The sequence below is a fragment of the Zingiber officinale genome, chromosome 5B (genome assembly GCF_018446385.1).
Source record: "Zingiber officinale cultivar Zhangliang chromosome 5B, Zo_v1.1, whole genome shotgun sequence".
Lineage (NCBI taxonomy): Eukaryota > Viridiplantae > Streptophyta > Magnoliopsida > Zingiberales > Zingiberaceae > Zingiber > Zingiber officinale.
In genome coordinates, this window is record NC_055995.1 from 99,684,747 (window position 1) to 99,705,519 (window position 20,773).

Below are 20,773 nucleotides of genomic sequence, written 5' to 3' on the forward strand. Positions count from 1 at the left end.
TTATGCATCTCATGTTCACAACCGTCTTTTTAATTCACCACTGATTCTCTGGAATTGGCAGCCAAGTATTTGCTAGAAACTGATGTTTAATATGGAAAACTATTGTAATTCAACAACATAACCAATGCGCATCCCCAACTATATGTATGAAAGCAAATTACAGGAAGCAATTATCCTCAAGAAAACAACTAAAAAGTATAACCTCATTCTCATAATCTTCCAGAAAACCAAAACTCATTAGAGAATTTAGAAATAATAGCTTAAGATACTTTACTATGTTTACTGTTAACGTGTGCAACATCCACAAAAGCAACCAGTTAATGTTGTATCCCCCCTAACAGAGTTAAAAATAACACACACATACTTAAATTCAGCTCATACAAGGAATGTAATGATCCTTTCTTGACTTGTCTGCGAGGTAAACTAACTCATTCAGCTAAATATCCATAATTTTTGTATCCTCTCCAGAAATACTAGTCTCAATAAAACTCATGAGTTCTGAATAAAACGTAATATTGGTTGAGTTGAACATGAGCCTTGAGAATCTCTAGGTTGCAAACATGTTCTCCCTTGAAGCTTCTTGATTTGCTGATGGCAAAAGTAAAGAACCACAATAATGATCGTACGACATTTGAAAACCCCAGCCCAAAGTGAAAGGATTGTACAACAAGAAATGCATGGTTTTTCTCCACGAAGCTCAAATTTTATTTTAAAAGGAAGCTTATTGAAGCTAAAGCAGATTCAACATAAAAGAAATGTTAATAAAATAAAATAAAAATCACCTCAAGATTTAGCTGATTCTATGGAGCTACTTTCACTCATCACAAAAGCTTGGATGAAATAAGTCCAGTCATTTTATGCATCTCATGTTCACAACCATCTTTTTAATTTACCACTGATTGTATAAAACATGAAGGCTACATTTTTACACGGCAACTCCAAGCATAAAACTTGATTTTACTCTTTGGTATATGAAATTCTAAAGCTTTATCAACATTTAGGCGTTTCCAGACATCATGATCAACTAATTAACAGCAAAGAAAATTAAGACCTGCTGGTTATTTCTTTCTTCCTTCTTAACTAATTATTGTTTGCATTAACTAAATGTACCAATATAGATGTTCTTAATTCTTCTACTTCTTTACGAATAAATGCAAAAAAATCTAATATAAAACTTACCATAAATTAACTAAGATTCATCACCTTCGCCATCATCATGAGCACCATCATCACCGTTACCGTCACCGGGAGGATTTTGACTTGGAGCAGAAATTAACTGAAAATGTCGCAAAATCAATTCCTGATTTAGGCGCATTTGTCTCATTTCTTCATCCCTTTCATTTAAAATATCCTTCAATTGTGAAACCTCTTCAGTCAAGTGGTTCATCTGCTGGGTCAGTGAGGAGGAAGAAGAAATACGGCCAACTCTATATGTTCTGCTCAAAGAACTCATTCCAAATATCTTTCCTCCTTTTTTGACCCTCCACTCGCCTGTAGCCATAAATTTAAATCAATACCAACAGATGACTCAGACCCCTCTATATCTGCACTAGCAGAACCAGAACATCTCTTTGCTGTCTCTAGTTCATCGTATTTTTCCTGTATTGTAACAAAAAATAAATTATAATTATAATAACATTAAGTTATTATAATGGGTACATTAATAATAGAATCTAATGTATAAATTTAGATCAAAAATTTATTAAAACCTTGATTGCTCTAGCTCTATCCCCGCTCCAAGTCTTATCTTTTTTCTGAAAGGTGCGGGTAAAAGTTTCTATAAATGTAGGCTCCTTTTCTAGTTCTTTGGACTAAAAAAAGATGATTAAAGATAATTAAATAGTGTCAAATAGATTAAGAAAATAATTGGAGTGTTAGAAAATTATCAATCTGCGTCTATGTTCATCAATATTGATAGATCCTCCCGCATATGTAGCAGAGATGCCTCCAGAATTAAAAGATTGATTTGTTTTATTTCGGTGACTTCTTGTTTTAAATTCCTCAGTTTCCCAATAATTAGTAATCCTTATCTAGTTTTCCTCAGTAATGAATGGTGGTTTTTTCCCCTTTGACTTCGCATGATTGAATACATGACGAATGTGATCGCTACATTTTTTTATGAAAATCCTTCTTATTTCCATCTCATCACTCATGTCCCAAGTCAATGATCGTTGTAATAGAAAAAATGATAATTATTGATATCACTACAAGAAAATTGGGATTACACAATACTTAAAAGACAACGTTTTTTTAAAAAAATATTGTCTTTTTTCTTTTTACAACGCTTTTAGTAAAAACTGTTGTCTTTATTTTTTATTTCTTATTAAAGACAACGCTTTTTTAAATATGTGTTGTCTATTGGTATTATTTTTATATCAAAGATAACGTTTTTTAAAAAGCGTTGTGTTTAAGTGTTGTCTATTACATAATTTTTTTTAGTATACATATGTAGACCAATGCGTGATTTTTTACAAGTGCCCACAAAACCCTCCTCCCTCAAACCCACGCGAAGCCCTCCTCTGCCTAACCCACCGCCGAAACCCTAGCTCCTCCCCAAACTCATCTCCATGAAAACTCATCTCCGCCAAAACTCATCTCCATGAAAAACCTAGCCTCCAAAACCCATCGCTCGCACCTAGCCTCCTCCACCACATCTCCACACCGGCCGGGACCTTGCCTCCTCCGCCACTCCTTCGTGCCGCCAACGACCTAACTTCCTCTGCTACTCCTCCACGATGCCTACGACCTAGCCTCCGCGGCTTAAAAATCTGAGGTGATCTTCCTCTTTTTGATGCCAACTTAAACATTGGAACATAGCTGCCCAATTTTGTTGCTGGAAAGATAATTCATTTGGATATGTCAATTTCTTTTCTTTTCTATTTGAATTTTTGGTCACTCCATCACATTGAGTTATGCGAGGCAAATAACTTGTGTTGGTAAAATGGAGTTATCTATTTCATGGATAACTTCATGGATCAACTCACTGCCGACGAAATCGTTTTCCATAAGTCCTGCTTCAAGTGCAATAACTACAAAGGAACCCTCACGGTATCGTCGTTCGCCTCTGTCTGTGTTCTCCCTTTTGGAATTTTATGTTGTTATTTGAACTTTACTTTGTAATAATCTCTTTTCATTGGAAGTAGCGAGTTTGAGTAAGATGTGTTCGTCTGATGCATTCCAAATAACTTGGAATGCTGAGATTTCTAGTAAATGATCGATGTTGTAGATTTGATATTCGAGCTAGTTCTATAGAGTAACTAAATATTCTATTTTTAGATCATGATAAAAGTAGAAATTTTGTCTCCGTATCTTGTTACTCGTGTTATGCAATCCAATAGTTGACTCCTTTGTAAATTTGTTGCTAAAAAAAATGCAATTTTGTCTATAGTCTTTCTTTGTGTTGGAAACTTAGTAGGACTAAATTGCTTTAGGTAGTATCCTCAGAAAAATATATATCAAGATTGAGTAAATCTAGAATGATTCATTGCTTGATAACATATAGTGAGCAAGATTACTATTCAAGTGAGAGCAGATTGTAGTGCCTGGGCTTTACATTTTTTACATCAGGATTCTCAAAATGATGGCAATATGAATCAATGCAAGTTATGTATCCTTGCTTAATTTAGAACTCCAATGACAAAAGAAGTGTTGTTCCTCATAACCTATTTCTAGTTTATGCTACTAATAAGAAATTGTAGCTCGATAGGATCATCTGCAACCACTTCAACGTTGAGGTGATGATGATGATGGGAGGCTATAATATTTTGGCTCTATTGGATTTCAACTTTCTTAATTCTGATGGAATATTGCTAGGTATGATAATTAACCACTATCAGTTGAATAAGTTAAATCACGTTATGAAAAATTTCAATCATTTTTGTAGAAAGCGGTTGGTAATTGCATAAATAATGATTTAACATTAGAAGAGTTTTTCTACTCTTCATCTTTTGTTTCTTTAATGGAAGGTGTTTTGTATTGTAAGCCTCACTTTGAACAACTCTTCAAGGAATCTGGCAACTTCAACAGAATTTTCAATCACGTAAGTCTTCATAACCAGTTATAAATAATTTGATCTTTCTCACCAGTTATTATGTGATGCAATTTATGAGACAGATTATTGAAGAAGTTGAAATTATTGAGAGAGATTCACTACAATCAATAGTAATATTATCTTGCTTATTTCAAATTATTTGAAATAAACTATTTAAAATTTGCAAAGTCATCATTAATTGTTTTGAGACAATTTAAATCTGAGAATTGTTTGTATGCTAGTTAAGTTGGTTCTATTGTTTTCTTTAGATTGTGGAAGTAGTGCATGCCTCAACGAATCTAATTCACAAGTTTTGTTGTGTTGGTATCATGCTGTGATTGTTTTGTTTTATATTATAATTGTTATTGTGGTTCTAGGTGCTTCCATTTAGGATTTAAATTTTAAATCTGAATTTTCTGTGAAGCGTGGGGATAATTCCATTTTTCTTTCTTTTTCTATTTGTTGTTGTTCTATATATGTTTAATATGTGTTAAGTCCCCGTTTACTGTGAAAAACTAGTTATTTAACTGTCAAGAGTAAGATACCATTTGTTGATGCATAAGTAGTTTTTTTTTTAAGAATGATGTGAGTTCTTAAATTGTTATCCATACAAATTGTTGTGGTTATAACCTGTTATTGTATATGTACTTTCTGTAACTGTAATGTATAAATTGTTCTTGTTGACTTTCATTAAATATTGAGATTTTGGAAATTTTACATGCAGTGTCTTTTCAGATATTTTGAATGGTAAATGGAGATATTCAGAAACTCCAACTAAATAGCTCGGATATGGATGATTATAGGAGCAGCAACTACATGCTATGTGGCACTGCATCCAAATTTCAAGGGTGTGATTGGAAAGTACTTCGACGAAGAACTATTAAGAAGACTTTGGGATTTAAACAAGAAGATGGTTAAAGCCAATGAGTAAAGAACATTCAAGTCAAGAGGATAAGTAGCATCCATCAAGATTCTTTAAATTCATGCAATAAGATGTAGTCAATAGGAGTAGTTTTGAGTGTTTCCTAATTAAAATTTCTTTGTATGCAAGTAATTATGTTTGTTATAGATGTGTAAGGATGATAATTTCTATATTGATCTTAGTTGTTTATTTAATAATATGTTGTTGATTGAAATAGATTTATTTTCATTTATCTTTTATTTGTCTTTCGTATTAAAAGACAATAGTTTAAAACTTCTTATATTTTACTAAAAAAATAATATTTTTTTATGCATTGTGAAACTGTTGTCTTTGGTAAAAAAGACAACGCTTTTTATGCGCTGTCTTTAACAAAGACAACGCTTTTTATGTGTTGTCTTTAATAAAGGCAACGTTTTTTATGTATTGTCTTTAACAAAGACAACGTTTTTTTATATATTGTCTTTAACAAAGACAACGTTTTTTATGTGTTGTCTTTCTAAAAATGACAACGCTTTTAAAGCGTTGCAAAAGCGTTGTTTTTGCTACAAACAACAACACTTTTAAAGCGTTGTCTTTGAGCAGACTTTTAACAACAGTGCTTTTAACAACGCTTTTTCAGCTACATAGACAACGCTTTTAAAGCGTTGTTTATAGCTTTTTTCTTGTAGTGTATATTTACTTTCATTTAAGATATAAAACAAATGAGATATACCTTAAATTCACTCCATCATAACTCTCTAGTCGGTGCTGGAGTGCTAGTATAACTCATCGAGTCCCCTCTCCAATGGTTATTCACGATTATATTAATCTCGTGAATAACATGGACATAATTATCGAACCTATTATAATTTACAAAAAAAACATGTTAAATAATTATGGAAGTTGAAAAAAAAAAATATTTTAATTTTACTTACGAATCTCCACAAGGGGGTATAGACTCTCGAATGTCTAGCCTCTCAGCAATCGAATGTCGGGAAGGAATGGAAGAGGCTACTGGGGACTCGATTGGCGAAGATACAGCCGAAGGGGAAGGGGAAGGCGATGGTGCACAGGATGATATTGTTGAAGGTGTATGCGACGGTCCTGCAGTGTCTGCCTAATTAGGTGGGGGCGTAGATACATTGTTTGTAGGTGTTATATGCTGAGCGCTCCGTCTGCGACCACCTCGTCGAAAGAGATTCTGAAAATTCAAACATATGATAAATTTAATACAAATTTGTTTCATAATAAATAATAAATGAAACCAAAAAACTTACCATATTTCCTAAGAAAAGAGTGAATCCACGAACCCCGAGAAGACGATAAGATATAACTTGTAATTATCTATAAAAAATACAGAGTATTAACATATAAGATATATAACTTTAAAAATGAAACAATTTTGTATATAATTGAGACAAATAAACTAATTGAGCTATGAGTTTTGGGAATTGCAAATTGAAAATAAATTTATTCTTAATAAAGCAATATAATATATGAAAATAAAATATAAAAACTTACTCATTATAAAAACTCAAAGTCTTCATCCTCCTCCTCCTCCTCCTCATCATCATCAATTTCAGTTGTATCCACGTTTATCACTATTCCAGTGGGATCTTGTAACGTTGGAATAATATGTTCTTCTATATGAAATATATTAGTAACTTTCTCTTGTTGATAAGCAATGCCCTCCCGATGTTCCTCAATTTTTTTGTCGTGCCTTCATTTTACAAACAACTCACCAATCAATTTTGTTACATTTCAAACTAGGATATGAAGCATAGAATACTTGAATTGTTTGTTGTGCCAACACAAATGGTTCATATTTTTTATAAAATCTTTTATGATTTATTTCAACCAAATTATATTGTGGATGCACCTTCATCCTTTTGATAAGGTCAAACCAGCGACACTTGAATAGAATAACTCCCATTTATGGGCCAGGGTATGCTACCTCTATAATTTCATCCAATAAGCCATAAAAATCATTTCTTGCATCTCCATCATTGGATGACTTAACACAAACTCTACTATTCATCGTATTCTTTCCCATTCCATATTCTTGAATATAAAAATTATATTCATTTATGAAATACACTGGCCATGTGCGTACCATTGCTTTCGGACCCCATGCTAGATGGATAAGCAATTCTTGCTCAATCTGAGTTTGATTATCATGAACCTAAATTCAAATTTGGCAATTATTACAACATTCATATTTGAAATTCAAATTTAAATTGACTACTTACAAATGTTTTGAACCATGGTGCAAATTCTTCTTCGCATAAGCGATCAAACTCTTGTGGTGATAAGCCAGAATATAATTTGTCAAAAGTCTTATGATAAAAAAGCTAAATTATAACACTAAAAGTTACAACATAAGAAAAATAAAAAATTAAAAATATATACTAACTCATAATATGACGATACTTCTAGACAATTCAGTAAAATATATGTATGAGTCGTCCGCCATTCTTGACCAGTTAAGTATCTCTCCTTACATGTTCAACTTGGTCGACCAAGGTAGTTAAAAATTGAGAATGAGTTTATATTGGGATCAATTGGACCTTCATCGTTTTTTCCTAGTCTCTGTCGTTTGCTTTGAACATGAGGCTCAAAATAATATGAAGCAAAAGTTGTTACCTCCTCCACAATATATGCATTAACAATAGATGCTTCAACATGTGCCTTATTTTTTATTTTTTTCTTCAAATGATATAAGAATCTGATTGCAATAATACAAATTATATTAGATTCATTATATAATAAAATGAGTATATTTTTATGCATTCAATTTGTCAAAATATAACAGATTAAAATTTTACCTTTCAAATGGATACATCCATCGGAAATGGACAGGTCCTCCAACTTTAGCCTTGTATGACAAGTGAACCAAATGATGTTCCATGGAATCAAAAAATGAGGGTGGAAATATCCTTTCCAAATTACACAAAATAATTGGAATGCCTCTCTCTAATGTATCCATATGTGAGTGTCTCAAAACAGTTGAGTAGATATCGTGTAGAAAAATACTTAACTCTGTAATTGTACCCCATACAAAATTTGGTAATAGTTCCTTAAAAGCAATAGGAACAAGCCTTTGCATAAATATATGATAGTCATTACTTTTCATACCAATCAATTTGTATTATGTCATATCGACACATCTTCCAATATTAGAAATGAAACCGTCTGGAAATTTTAAAAATTTCAACCATTCACAAACAACACGTCTCTGATCTTTATTCAATGTATAAACTGCTTTTAACTTTGGTCCCCTACTATTTCCATCGACATCAAGGGTGAGTCTTTTACAAAGGAGTCGCATATCTTTTCTAGCATTGAGATTGTCTTTGGTTTTTCCATTGATATCTATCACTATATTTATCAGATTATCAAAACCATTCTTCTCAATATGCATTACATCAAGATTATGATGTATTAAATGACTATACCAATATGGCAAATCCCAAAAAATACTCCGTTTTGTCCATTTATGTGTACTTCCATAATCATATGTTGTACCATGTGGGTCTTCAATAACAGATGAAAAGTATAACACTCTGTGCCAAATATCTTGACATGTCAATCTTAATGGAGGATGTGTTCTTTCAATTCTATTCCTAGTGAATTCATCTTTATTCCTTCTGAACTTATGATTTAGTGGTAAAATTTGTCTATGACAATCAAAATAACTCGGCTTCTTCCCATGTTTCAATCTGATTGATTTTGATCTCTCCATACATAAGCTGGAAAGTCATTTATGGTCCAAAGAAGAGCAGCTTTCATTATAAACATCCGATTAGTATGCACATTGTATGTAGGAAAACTTTCATCCCATAATTGTTTCAATTCTGCAATCAAAGGTTGCAAATAAACATCTATTAACTTCTTCGGATTTTGTGGCCCAGGTACAACCAATGTTAAAAACATATAAGGTGTTTTCATGCACATTCCAGGTGGAAGATTATACGGAGTTAAAATAATTGGCCAACATGAATAATTTTTCCCTGATTTGCCAAACGGAGCAAATCCATTAGCACAGAGACCTAATCTAATATTTCGAGTCTCCTTTGCAAATTCCGGATATGTCCTATCAAAATTTTTCCACGCGTCTGCATCTGATGGATCACACATTAGTCCATCTTCTGTTTGATGATTTGCATGCCACGTCATATGTTCAGCAGTTGTCTTTTATGCATAAAGTCTTTGTAACTTAGGAGTTAAAGGCAAATAAAACAACTGACTGTATGATTTACGTCGTTGTTGACTTCTTCTGATGGTCTTGTATCTATCTTGATTACAGAATTTACAAACATCTGTATCTGCATCGTCTCCCCAATATAGCATACAACCATCTCTGCATACATCAATTCTTTCCACTGGAAGACTTAATTCTTTAATAAGTTTTTTCATAGTGTAAAAATCATTGGGCAATATATTATCACGCGGCAATGCCTCTTCAAAAGTTTGAACAAACTTATTAAAACAATATTCCGACACATTACACTCAGCCTTGACATTCAACAGTCTTGCAATGAGAGATAATTTGTGTGAGTGTTACAACCAGCCCATAATGGTTCATCAGCAGCACTCAACACTTCTTGAAATTTAGTATATGTTTCATTAACACCAAGTACTTCTGCCTCCTCCAAAGGTGATGTATAAGTAGTAAACATTTATTCAACTGGTGGAGGATAACTAGAACTTGTACTATGCATGGTGGGATTGAAATTCTGACCTGCTGCATCAATAACCATCCTTTGATATGAATTTAATTGATCATAATAACTCTGCTCACCACTAACTGAGACTTGTATGTTTCGTGCATAATCATCATCAGATATGAACGATTCAACATGAGATGCCCAATTATAGTACTTCGGAATAAATCCAAATCTACAAAGATGTTCTTCAACTTTATCACAGAGTAAAAGTTTGCCATTGTGACACTTTTTACAAGGACATCTTATCTTATTGTCATCCATATAATCAACTTGACTAGATGCAAAATTCAAAAATTGTCTCAAGCCAGTGATAAACTCATCAATTAAAACGCGACAATCGGACAGGTTCTTGTTATACATCCAACTTCTTTTATTCTACATTTTGTCTAGTTCCAATAAACTATATTACTAATGATAATATATTAATGATGAATATGTACTTAGTGCACATACAAATGAAATAAAATATAACAAAGAAAACAATAACATCATATAGTATAATAGGCACATTTATTTCATCCTTACACTAATGCTTTCATGATTAAAATAACATATCTAGATACATATACCTAACAACGGAGAATAAAGATGAGCATCTCTCCAAGCCACGCCAATGCAAATTCACCTGCATAAACAATAATACAAAGTTTACAATCATATATAAGAGTACACACACAAATATACTATTGGACGCCCACAAATATTACTACACTATGGGCTGGCAGTAGCCGTAGGGGCCAGCAGCGGCTGCTGGGGTCTGCAATAGCAATCGGCCCGCGGCTGCCAGCAATCGGCCCGAGCTGCGACTGTTAGCAGCCAGGTGAAGGTCAAGATTCGACGGCGCGCGGCTGCTAGCGGCCAGTAAGGTCCAGATCCGGCGACGCGCGGTTGCCAGCGGCCAGTACGGTTTGGATCTGGCGGTTCGCGGCAGCGAGCGGCCAGGAAGAGCCGGATCCGGCGGCCGGCGACTACCAGTGGCCAGCAAGGGCATGATCTGGTGGCTCCCAGCAGTTGCCAGCGGTGAGCAAGGCCTGGATCCAGCGGCTCGCGGCTGGCATGCAAGGGTAGCCTCGACGAGGAGGCACCGTAGCTACCGTGCAAGGTCAGCCTCACAGCAAGGCGAGGCGGCTGCCGTGCACGAGCAATCGCATGACAAGGCGGGCTGTTGCCGTGCAAGGGGAGACGCGACGATACACAGCAGAGATGAGAGAGATGAGAGAGGAAAAAAAACCCAAAGCTTACCTACCGGAGATCGTGGATTCGTGGCCGAAGATCAACATCCACAGTCGCCATCGTGAAAAGAAAGAAGATGAAAGAAATGATGGATGTTCGATGTTTTTAGGGCAAATTTAGGGACAATTAAAATTCGTTCCAAATTTCGTCCCAGATCTAGGACAAAATTCAAAGTTTGTCCCAGATCTGGGACAAACTTCAAAGTTCGTCCCAGATCTGGGACAAACTTCAAAGTTCGTCCCAGATCTCTATTTTTTTTAATTGCGCAATAAAGTGATAAAAATACTGTAAAATACCGAAAATGGCGAATATTGATAAGAGAATTTTTCGAAATAGAATGTAAAATACCGAAAATGGCGAATATTGATAAGAGAATTTTTCGAAATTTTTTGAAATTTTTCGGGAATTTTTCGGAGCTCGTATGGACGAGTTAACGGGGATATAAATGGGGCCCGGGAAAGCCTGTTTAGGCTACCCAATTTAAGTGAGGAAAAGTTGAAATTATTTATTTATTTCTTTTTCTTTTTCTTTCCCTGTTTTCACCGAAACCTCTCCCCCCCCCCCCCGTGCGTGCCATTTCTCTTCTCCTCCGCCGAATTCACCCGTGCCCTAACCTCCTAGCGCCGGCGGTTATCTCTTCTCCTCCGATTGAACGCCGGCCAAGCTTCTTCTTCCCCTCTCTTCCGAGCTGTGCCGCCCGATTTTGTCTCTTCCTGTGCCGCAGACGTTTCTTCTCGCCGACACTTAAGCGCCGCCCTTTCCCCTTCTCGGATCTGTGCGCCGACGCCGCCCAGCCCCTGCAGCCAGGTGATCATCCCGCGGCTCCCTATGCCCTAGCACCGGCAGACGACCGCCGCCCTGCGCCGCTGCCAACTCTTGACCCGAGCAGTGCTATGAGCCGTGCCCTAGATCTGTCCTTGTGTACCACTGCCGACCGCCGGATCGGGCTGTTCCAGCCTCTCCACGCCCTGCCAGCCGTCCAGTGCCAGCCGCCAACTTGTTATCGACCTGAGTCTCTGGTATTAAGGTTTCCAGCAGCAGCTTCGTCGGGTTCTTGGTCATCGCAGGCGATTAGAGGAAGAGGTAAGGTGCTCAGGTTGTTCTGAGAATTTGGTTGTTGTTTGGATGTCGATTTCTTAAGCTTCATTTTGATCCAGACAGTGCATTGCAGGGCGTTTCTTGATTTCCAATAGCTACCTCTGTTCCGACAGCAAGTTGTCTTTGCTATGGATTTGTTGGGCTGTGGATTAAGGTAAGAAGTAGGGAAATTGATTCATGTTGTTGATGAATTAGGTATGTATTGAATTAGGGCTAAATCAAGTAAGATATTATGATTGGTTATTTTATTGCAAGCCCTAATTCGAATGAATTAATTAGAATTGATTGAGGAGTTAAATGATCCAATTAGGGTTTATAATTGGATTTGGATTTATGTTAGTTTCTCGAGGATTTGATTTAGCTAATTAATTGGTATTTAATTAGCTAAATCTGTATACTATGTATTACAGGACTGTGACGCGAGATGAGCAACTCGACGTTGGATTTGGATTGGATACGACCCTTTCTATTGGAGGCGGGTACCTCTTGACTTATCTTTTATGATAATGTCTTTGGATATGCATAGTATTTTATAACTACATGCAATGAACATGTTTGCCGTTGGTATGTCACTGTTTGATATCCTTAGCATGTTAGGTTTGTCACCTGTGATGTATCCGTGCTTATATCTCGTGATTTGTTGCCATGATTATCTTGTTACCATGAGTATCTTTGTTTCTAGAGTGACATACCATGCTTACTGAGGTTAGGACTAGGATTTGGATTGTTGTTTCTGGCCTATATATCTAGATTATTTGATACTTAGGTTTTTGTGCCATATCAGGTTTGTGTACCTCTATTTGTATATCATATATGATTCGGGTGTTTAGACCCTGATTCTTTGATCTGTGTATATTGTTGGTACATATGCTATGGAAGAGGGATATGATTTGGGTCTAGGTTGTTATACCTTAGAGGATTTGTATACCCTAGATCCGTGGATTTGGCTTACTGATACTGTGGTACCCATATTATGTATATATGGATTTTTCTATGCTGATCAGGATATTCCATACTTATTATGTTCAGGACATAGGTTTTTGATATTCTATCTGACCTGTGTACTTTAGATTTTGGTATGTGACCATCACTTTTACAGTACCCATTTTGTATATATGGATATGGTTATGTTGATCAGTTTTTGCTATGCATAGTGACATGCATCATGATTGCATGCTGTGCGATTGTCGGCTCCACTATGGTTGAGCCCATCGCCAGTTACATGTACTGCACACACCCCCACTCATGGTTTAGTGGTATATCAGGCAGGTGTGTGGCGGTTCTGCTGTTTGGCTCCGTTGGTCATATGACTCAGCGTGGTAGCCGGCAGTCAGTTCCGCTCTATTTGGCTCCGCTGGCATTTAGTGTAGCAGCGTTGGTCAGGTGACTCTGCGTGGTAGCCGGCAGAGATGTCCTCCCGTCATCTTGTACCGGGAGATGAGAGCATTGAGCTCCCCATTTATGATTTGGGGTAGGAGTATGTGTGTACTCCGACAGCATCCCGTCCACTCGGTCACTCATCAGGAGTAGTGACGACAGAGTGCACGGTTGTCACAGCCCTACCCACTCGGTCTCACCATTTGTGTGTGAGATGACTGACTGGCGTCAGGGGTGACCAGGACGCATCATTAGCATCATATGCATTGATGCATTTATATTTTTATGATTGTGTTTGCTGCATTTGGTTGCTGCATTTTGGTTGGATACATACTTTTGACCTGCATACAGGATTATTGACACTTTCGGTTTGACGACCCTTTTGTCTGGATAGGAGTTCCTGGTGAGTACAGCTTCCTCAGTTACCTTTCGGTTTTGTATTCCTATATATGATTAGGAAGTCGTATTCCATGTTTATTATTGTTAGATATATCTTACTAGGCATGTCTATTGGTATTCACTGAGTTGTTGAACTCACCCGTGGACTCTATATTTTTCAGGTACCAGGTTATTTATGGTGTAGCTTGGAGCATCCTGTCTGCTGGTCCCCACGTCACATCAGAGGACTTATCGGTTTCACGTATGTTTTGCTTGTTTTTATGTATCAGTTTGTTTAGCTCGATACTCTGGTTTTATTTTTGGAGAGTTGATGTTGTTATGTGGTGTTTTGTATTTGTTATTGGTTGTGTAAGCCTAGCCGGCTAGCAGTTTTGTGTTTTAGTTTTGGTACAGCCGAGTGGGCTGCTTTATTTTTTTACTGCGTGGTTGTGTCAGCCAGAGGCTGAATTTGATATTAACTGCGTGGTGTTTGTTTTCTTTTATTGTTATTATTCCAGCCGCATGTGGCTGAGGTATATAGTGCTTGTAGAAAAGTTTCAGATTGTCCGCCGTACAGGGGAGATGTTGCCGAAATTTCTTCGGACAGAGACTCCTCTGGGGCGTGACAAATACGGATGCACGATCTAAACACCTCGGAATAACACAAAACAAGTTCTTATGCGTTCGTATCAATCTCCTGATCGCAATGATAACCTGAAACATTTTTTTCACTCAATATTTTGACGTTCATAAATTTTTTTATCAACAATTAATATTTTCATTTCTGAAAAATTAAAAACCTCAAAATTTAAGGTAAAAAAATTATTTCGTGTCATCATTGTCATTAGAAGATCGATACGAACGCATAGAAATTTGTTTCATCTCATTCCGAGCTTTACAGGTCTAGTTTTTATTTTTCGAAAGATTTTATTTAGAATTTTTAAAGATTTAAATTTTGGGATGAACTCCAAAGTTCGTCCCAGATCTCTATTTTTTTTAATCGTGGAATAGAGCAATAAAAATACGGATGCACTACCTGAACACCTCGGAATGACACGAAACGGGTTCCTATGCATTCGTATCGATCTCCTGATCGCAATGATGGCCTCAAACATTTTTTTCACTCACTATTTTGAGGTTCATAAATTTTTTTATATCACAATTAAAATTTTAATTTCCAAAAAATTAAAAACCTAATAATATTAGGTAAAAAAACTTATTTTGTGTCATTATTATGATCAGAAGATCGATACTAACGCATAGGAACTCGTTTTGTGTGATTCCAAGGTCTTTAGCTCATGCATCCACATTTTTTCTGATTTAGAATAAAACTACAATTTGGGACGAACTATGAAATTCATCCCTAATCTGGGACGAACATTCAAGTTCATCCCAAAATTTAATTTCCTTAAAAATTCAAAATAAATTCTTTCGAAAATTAAAAACTAGCCCTAGAGAACACGAAATGACATGGAACAAATTTTCATGTGCTCGTATCGATCTCATGACCACATTAGTGGCCTTAAATATTTTTCCCTCTTAACAAAATTAGATCCGTAATTTTCGAATATCATGATGACTTTAACTTTTTCAAATCAACTCTTATTTTTACTAAGTCATAGGTTCTATCAATTTGATATTTTCAATTTAATTATCGCAAACTATATTGGGTCTTTGAGTTCACTAATGTGGTCATGAGATCGATACGAGCACATAGAATTTGTTTCACATCATTCCAAGCTCTATAGGTCTAGTTTTTATTTTTTGAAAGATTTTATTTCGAATTTTTTAAGATTTATACTTTGGGACGAACCTATTAGTTCGTCCCAGATCTCTATTTTTTTTTTAATTGCGGAATAGAGTGATAAAAATACGGATGCATGACTTAAACACCTCGGAATGACACGAAATGGGTTCCTATACGTTCGTATCAACCTCCTGATCGCAATGATGACCTTAAACATTTTTTTCACTCACTATTTTGAGGTTCATAAATTTTTTTACATCACAATTAAAATTTTAATTTCTAAAAAATTAAAAACCTAATAATATTAGGTGAAAAAATTATTTCGTGTCATCATTATGATCAGAAGATCGATACTAACGCATACGAACTCATTTCGTGTGATTCCGAGGTCTTTAGCTCATGCATCCATATTTTTGACACATTTTTTATGATTTAGAATAAAACTAAAATTTGGGACGAACTATGAAATTCGTCTCTAATCTGGGACGAACTGTGAAGTTCGTCCCAGATCTGGGATGAACATTCAAGTTCGTCCCAAAATTTAATTTCCTTAAAAATTCAAAATAAATTCTTTCAGAAATTAAAAATTAGCCCTAGAGAACTCGAAATGACATGGAACAAATTTTCATGTGCTCGTATCGATCTCATGACAACATTAGTGGCGTCAAACATTTTTCCCTCTTAACAAAATTAGATCCATAATTTTCGAATATCATGACGACTTTAACTTTTTCAAATCAATTCTTATTTTTACTAAGTCATAGGTTCTATCAATTTGATATTTTCAATTTAATTATCGCAAACTATATTGGGTCTTTGAGTTCACTAATGTGGTCATGAGATCGATATGAGCGCATAAAAATTTGTTTCACGTCATTCCGAGCTCTATAGGTCTAGTTTTTATTTTTTGAAAGATTTTATTTTGATTTTTTTAAGATTTATACTTTGGGACGAACCTTTTAGTTTGTCCCAGATCTCTATTTTTTTAATTGCGGAATAGAGTGATAAAAATACGGATGCACGACCTAAACACCTCGGAATGACACGAAACTAGTTCCTATGTGTTCGTATCGATCTTCTGATCGCAATGATGGCCTCAAACAATTTTTTTCACTCACTATTTTGAGGTTCATAAATTTTTTTATATCACAATTAAAATTTTAATTTCCAAAAAATTAAAAACCTAATAATATTAGGTGAAAAAATTATTTCGTGTCATCATTATAATCAGAAGATCGATACTAATGCATAAGAACTCGTTTCGTGTGATTCCGAGGTCTTTAGCTCATGCATGCATATTTTTGTCACATTTTTTCTGATTTAGAATAAAACTACAATTTGGGACGAACTATAAAATTCGTCCCTAATCTAGGACGAACTGTGAAGTTCGTCCTAGATCTGGGGTGAACATTCAAGTTCGTCCTAAAATTTAATTTCCTTAAAAATTCAAAATAAATTCTTTCGAAAATTAAAAACTAGCCCTAGAGCACTTGAAATGACATGGAACAAATTTCCATATGCTCATATTGATCTCATGACCACATTAGTGGCCTCAAACATTTTTCCCTCTTAACAAAATTAGATCAGTAATTTTCGAATATCATGATGACTTGTTTTTCAAATCAACTCTTATTTTTACTAAGTCATAGGTTCTATTTATTTGATATTTTCAATTTAATTATCGCAAACTATATTGGGTCTTTGAGTTCACTAATGTGGTCATGAGATCGATACGAGCGCATAGAAATTTGTTTCACGTCATTCCGAGCTCTATAGGTCTAGTTTTTATTTTTTGAAAGATTTTATTTCGAATTTTTTAAGATTTATACTTTGGGACGAACCTTTTAGTTCATCCCAGATCTGGGACGAACTCCAAAGTTCGTCCTAGATCTCTATTTTTTTTTAGTTGCGGAATAGAGCAATAAAAATTCGGATGCACGACCTAAACACCTCGGAATGACACGAAACGAGTTCCTATGCGTTCGTATCGATCTCCTTATCGCAATGATGACCTTAAACATTTTTTTCACTCAATAGTTTGAGATTCATAAATTTTTTTATATCACAATTAAAATTTTCATTTCCGAAAAATTTAAAACCTAATAATATTAGGTGAAAAAATTATTTCGTGTCATCATTATAATCAGAAGATCGATACTAATGCATAGGAACTCGTTTCATGTGATTCTGAGGTAGTCTTTAGCTCATGCATCCATATTTTTGTCACATTTTTTCTGATTTTGAATAAAACTAAAATTTGGGATAAACTATAAAATTCGTCCCTAATCTGGGATGAACATTCAAGTTCGTCTCAAAATTTAATTTCCTTAAAAATTCAAAATAAATTCTTTCAAATATTAAAAACTAGCCCTAGAGAACTCGAAATGACATGGAATAAATTTCCATGTGCTCGTATCGATCTCATGACCACATTAGTGGCCTCAAATATTTTTCTCTCTTAACAAAATTAGATCCGTAATTTTCGAATATCATGATGACTTTAACTTTTTCAAATCAACTCTTATTTTTACTAATTCATAGGTTCTATTGGGTCTTTGAGTTCACTAATGTGGTTATGAGATCGATATGAGCGAATAGAAATTTGTTTCACGTCATTCCGAGCTCTATAGGTCTAGTTTTTATTTTTTGAAAGATTTTATTTCAAATTTTTTAAGATTTATACTTTGGGGCGAACCAATTAGTTCGTCCCAGATCTAGGACGAACTTCAAAGTTCGTCCAAGATCTCTATTTTTTTTTAAATTATGGAATAGAGTGATAAAAATACGGGTGCACGACCTAAACACCTCGGAATGACACGAAATGAGTTCCTATGCGTTCGTATCGATCTCTTGATCGTAATGATGACCTCAAACATTTTTTTCACTCAATATTTTGAGGTTCATAAATTTTTTTATATCACAATTAAAATTTTAATTTTCAAAAAATTAAAAATCTAAAAATATTAGGTGAAAAAATTATTTCGTGTCATCATTATGATCAGAAGATCGATACTAACGCATAGGAACTCGTTTCGTGTGATTCCTAGGTCTTTAGCTCATGCATCCATATTTTTGTCACATTTTTTCTGATTTAGAATAAAACTAAAATTTGGGGCGAACTATGAAATTCGTCCCTAATCTGGGACGAACTGTGAAGTTGCTAAATTCGTCCCTAAAATTTGCCACAATTATGTTTTCGTTGCTATTTTCGTTGTTAATTAGCAACAATTTAGTCATTTGTTGCTAAATTCGTGATAAATTTGTGACGAAAATATTTGTTACAAATTTTCATCCCTAAATAACTATTTTTTTGTAGTGTCTTTAGTTAAACCTAGGGTTTACTGTGAGGAGTTTAAATATTCAATTTCTTTGAAAGGCTTTGTCTAGGAAGTGGTGGATGATCTCATAACCAAGAAGGTCGAGTGCCTCACCAACGATCTGGAAGTCAATCCCTGAAATAGATATTTAATCAACTTCTGTAATATGATTTAACTTCTGAAGATTACATGAGTTGAACTTGGAGTAAAAATGTTAAGTTTCGTTTCCAATCCAAGTTTAAATTATGAAGAACACATGGTTTGAACTTGGAGTAAAAATATTAAGTTTGGTTTCCAATCCAAGTTTAAGAACACATGGGTTGCTAGGAAAAGTTCTGTGCTTGTACAAATTTTTATACAGGGGAAACAGAACGGAATTCCGAGTAGCACCCATCAATTGGTATCAGAGCTAAGTTTCTGCCTCTGTGTGTTTGGTTTTCAGTTAAATTATGCACTTTTCTGTAACGACCCGCCTTCTACTGCTAGGCTGTAAGGCGAATCGTCACAATAATGCTAAACTATGCTGTGCGGAAGGCTGGGCTAATTAAAAATTTTTCTACTAAACTGATCAAAACATAATGCTCTGGGTGTACCTAGGAGTTGTACACTTGCTAGGGGAGACAACCTATGCCTCCCGAATGACCTGCTAGCTGTACTCAGGCATTTCAATCGATCCACAGATCGATTGGGCTGCCGGATCGATCACGGGATCGATCCAGCTTGATACTGGCACGGTAGAAGTCTCTGGATCGGTCGGTGGACCGATCTACTGACACCCACGCGAACACTGGCTGGATTGGTCTGCCGACCGATCCAGCTGCTCACTGATCGGTCGGTGAGACCGATCAGTGGCTCACTGATCGGTCGGTGAGACCGATCAGTGGCTCACTGATCGGTCGGCCGACCGATCAGTGACTGCAGATTTCGTCCCGAACTCTCTGTTCGCGGATGGATCGGTCGGCTGACCGATCCTAGGAGATACAGTAGCTACTGTATCCATCTGGATCGGTCGGCTGACCGATCCAGGAAGAGGAATGGCACTGGATCGGTCTGCTGACCGATCCAGGTTCTGAAAGTCTGAAACGAAATCAGAGTTTCTGATTTCCAGCACTGATTCGTGCCAAAAATCGCATACACCAGTTCTAGATACATGAGAACACTCTAGCATGCAAATACTAACATCCTAACATCATATATTTAACATTTTAAGCATAATCTAAAGCATGGTTCGTTAACTCATGTCAAACATGGAGATACTAAAGTTAATATGCTGAATTGAAATTACTAAAGAGTTCAAATGCGTAATTTAAAGCTTGTTAGATCCCTAAGATCTTTCATTTCCAGTTCCACACACACACATCTTGATCTGCATTGCCCTCCAGCTTCCTCTGCTAGTCCACTTTTCCTTTACCTTTATCTGCAGTATAAGAAAAGTAGGATCTGTAAGCTTAAAGCTTAGTAAGAAACCATCTACCTCACAAAATCATGCATTCGATGCAATATGCTTTTAAATCATGCTATTTGAAAACATGCGCTGAACTTGCTAAGATATGGCATACTGAAATCATAAGGCATAACATATAAGCATGGCATAAGCACTGAATCATGGCAAAGCAACCAAATAAACACTGAACTGAGTACAGGCTAAACTAACTGAAACTAAATCTGTAACTGGAAACAAACTCAACTAGCACAATTGATTTTGAGTTTTGAAATCTAATACATAATAGGTGAAAATACTAAACATGTTGTTGGGCCCGACAACTGTACTTGCTGTGCGCGCATCCCTACTAGACCCGGGGTTGCAAGTCCCGAATTTAGCAGGGTTGTCTAGGCTCTCTGAACCTAGGGACGACTGTGGGAGTCCAACCCAATGGATATCTAATCCAGTACAGTGCCACAGAAAATAAAATACTGATATAGCTAAGTCATCTTATATTGCTTTTCTAGGTTATCTGAACCTAG

The 20,773-nt window shown here is 35.7% G+C and overlaps 2 long non-coding RNA genes across 2 annotated transcripts; both read left to right on the plus strand.

Moving 5' to 3' along the window:
* The first annotated feature begins 2,965 nt into the window (after window positions 1–2,965).
* On the plus strand, window positions 2,966–5,125 carry LOC121985166. The gene is made up of 3 exons (XR_006113073.1): window positions 2,966–3,048; window positions 3,699–4,039; window positions 4,755–5,125. It is a non-coding gene; the product is annotated as an uncharacterized LOC121985166 (long non-coding RNA).
* A 6,770-nt stretch (window positions 5,126–11,895) lies between these two features.
* On the plus strand, window positions 11,896–12,439 carry LOC121987681. Its single transcript, XR_006113688.1, has 3 exons — window positions 11,896–11,974; window positions 12,063–12,143; window positions 12,400–12,439. It is a non-coding gene; the product is annotated as an uncharacterized LOC121987681 (long non-coding RNA).
* Window positions 12,440–20,773: the final 8,334 nt, after the last annotated feature.